Below are 3,484 nucleotides of genomic sequence, written 5' to 3'. Positions count from 1 at the left end.
TTCGGGTTTTCTTCCTCCCTCAGTCTTCTCGGTCTATGGGTTTCTCCCAAATCTTCCTGAATGTTGGGAGTCTCCCCTCAGTATGGGGACCACTTCTGTTCCTGTGGTCACTGCCTCGGTGATCTCACACAGACTCATGGCTTTAAATACCACATTGATGACCCAAAATTTGTAACTCCAGCCAGTCCTCTCCCAGAACTTCTGATTACTGTACTCCCCTGTTTACTTGACATCCCGACTTGGATTGTTGGAAAGTAGCAATTAATCTACATAAACTGAATATTTTATCTAATAATCCATTCAAATGAAAACATCACTATTCACTGCTTATCGAAAATTCTGACATAAGCGAGTCTGTTTACTTGTTTTTACTTGATTACCTACCAAACTCCTCATATTATCACTGAGGGTAGAAAAAACAATTACTCCAACTGCAGCATGAGGAGATAAGGGCAAATCATCCTTAAGAACTGTGAAAATGACAGAAAAAGGATGTGACTTCCGGCAAGATGGAAGAATAGGTGGACGCACCGTACAACCAAGATTAGAAAAACAATAATTTACAACAATAATTTACTATCAGAATAACACCCAGATCCGGCAGAGGATTTATCTGAATGGAAGTCGGGCAGCCAAAAAGCTGAAGTAGACGCGTTCATCCGGACTGGTAGGAGAAGACGAGCCGGGCGGGTGCGGGGCTGGCTCGGGTCAGCGGCGCGGAGGTCGGGGGAAAGTTTGGCGCGAAATCGGCGCAAAAGCCATCCGGGGGCGCAAGAAGGCAGCGGTGATCCCTGAGTACGCAAGCTGCGGCTGGCAGACCCAGAGGGGCAGCGATTGTGGACCAGGGCAGAACTCACGGCCTGGAAGCCCAGACAAGGGTCTGAGTCCAGGAGAACGGAACTATCGCCATTGTTTTCTCCCTTCCCCGCTCCCGCTCCCGCCCCGTCCCCACATATAACGTCACAATCTAGCGACTGGGGTGCCCAGCCCCGGTGAGCACCTAAGGCTCCACCCCCCACCGTAACAAGAGCAACCAGACCGGAAAAAAAAAAAGGAGAGACAGGAGAAAAAAATATGTTTTCAACAGAGCAGATCAGTCCCCCAGGACTCATCCTTTTGAGCGACCAAGAATTAGCCAATCTATCAGATGCGCAGTTCAAAACACTGGTGATCAGAAAGCTCACGGAACTGGTAGATTTTGGACGAAATCTAGATGAAAGGATGCAGGTTACCATAAAAGAGATGCAGGAAGACACGCGGAGGAGAGCCAATAGTGAAAGGAAGGAATATGAGTCTCAAAACAATACAGTGGACCAGAAGGAAGATAGAATCAACCAAGCAGGAAAGCATGATGAAATAAGAATTCAAAAAATTGAGGAAAAGATTAAGAGCATCCAAGACACCTTTAAACGTTCCAATATCCGAATTATAGGGGTACCAGAATCGGAAGGGGAAAAGCAACAGATTGAGCACGTATTTGAACAAATAATAAAGGAGAACTTCCCCAAACTGGCAAAGGGAACAGTCTTCCAAGAAATCCAAGAAGCTCAGAGAGCCCCAAAGAAGTTGGACCCAAGAAGAAACACACCAAGGCACATCATAATTACATTAGCCAAGGTAAAAACGAAGGAGAGAATCCTAGAAGCAGCAAGAGATAAGGGGGCAGTCACCTACAAAGGAGTTCCCATCAGACTGTCAGCTGATTTCTCCAAAGAGACCTTACAGGCAAGAAGGGGCTGGAAAGAAATATTCCAAGTCATGAAAGACAAGGACCTACATCCCAGATTGCTCTATCCAGCAAAGCTCTCATTTAGAATGGAAGAGAAGATAAAGTGCTTCTCAGATAAGGTCAAGTTAAAGGAGTTCATCATCACCAAGCCCTTATTTTATGAAATGCTAAAGGGACTTATCTAAGAAAAGAAGATAAAGAAAAGACATGTATAGTAAAAGGACAGCAAACTCACAAATATTGACAACCACACCTAAAGCAAAACCAATAGAAAATAAGTAAACAATTAGAACAGGAACAGAACCACAGAAACGGAGGGCACATGGAGGGTTAGCAGCAGGGGGGTGGGAGGAGGAGAGAGGGAAAAGGTATAGAGAATAAGTAGCACAGAATGTAGGTTGAAAATAGATAGGGGGAGGGCAAGAATAGTACGGGAAATGTAGAAACTAAAGAACTCACAAAGTATGATGGACATGAATTAAAGGGGGGAAAAGTGGGTGGGAGGGGGGTACAGGGGGGAGGGGAGAGAAGGGGGAAATGGGACAACTGTAATAGCATAATCAATAAAATATATTAAGAAAAAAAATAACTGTGAAAATGATGGGTGAGTAGGTAAACAAAGTGTGGTATATGCACACAATGGAATGTTATTCAGCCTCCAAAAGGAAGGAAATTCTGATACACACTACAGCACAAACCTTGAAAACATTATACTGTGAAATAAGCCAGACACAAAAGGACAAATACCGTATGACTCCATGTAAATGAGGTACACGGAACAGTCAAGTTCATGAATGCAGAAAGTATGATGGTGGTTACTAGGGGCTGAAGGAAGAGGTAATGGGGAGTTATTGTTTGATGGGTATAGAGTTTCGGTCTGTGTTGATTAAAAAATTCTGAAGATGGATACTGGTGATAGTTGTACAGCAATGTGAATGTTCTTAATGACAATGAACTGTACATTTAAGAATGGCTGAAATGGTAAATTTTACGTTACGCATATTTTACAATAAAACAAGCTATGAAAAATGGATTAAGACTGCTGGTGGCACAGAGAAGGTGTCCAGGACGGTTTAGGTACGTGCAGACCTGCAAGGGAAGCAGGGTGGCTAGAACGGGGGCATGATCTCCGACCTTCTCCGCTTTGCACCACACGGGAATCCTCAGGCGGACCGTCAGAATGGCAGCAAACGGCGGCAGGGACAGGAGCTTCTGACTGCCCTGCTTCCAGCGACAGGGCTGGAACACGGCCTTCAGAATGTCTGAGGCGGGGCTGCGCCTCAAATAAGCCGCCAATGCTCCTTTTGTGCCCAAATACTTATAGGCCAGGAGCCTATTCTGATTCTTTGCAGCCCAGACTCCCAAAAGGTATCTGGCACCTAGAAGGTATTTCTTACATAGCTATTGAATGTAGATAAAAGTCTGATTTGTTTTATAGCAGAAAGAATAGATAATGCTTTTTTGAGAGAGCTGCATTTAATTAGAATGAAATGGTATTATGTAAAAACACTGATACAAAGATAAAACATTATTCTTAACACAAGCAGGACAAAAAAAGCTTGAAGAGCTCCCTGAATGTCACAATTTGCTATGATCTAATTTCTGTGTGAGTTGAAGGCAATTCCCACTGAAGACACAGTGTGCTCTGAGCCACCTTTCTCTTCTCTGTCATCTTGGGAAGAGTGGGGGATACGGCCGTGTCACCCCTCAGGTCCCTCAGCTCTATGAGGATATCACAAGGAATGAACACAGGAA

The sequence above is a fragment of the Phyllostomus discolor genome, chromosome 1 (assembly GCF_004126475.2).
Source record: "Phyllostomus discolor isolate MPI-MPIP mPhyDis1 chromosome 1, mPhyDis1.pri.v3, whole genome shotgun sequence".
NCBI lineage: Eukaryota > Metazoa > Chordata > Mammalia > Chiroptera > Phyllostomidae > Phyllostomus > Phyllostomus discolor.
The sequence above is the reverse complement of the archived record's forward strand: the minus strand, read 5'-3'. Positions refer to the sequence as shown.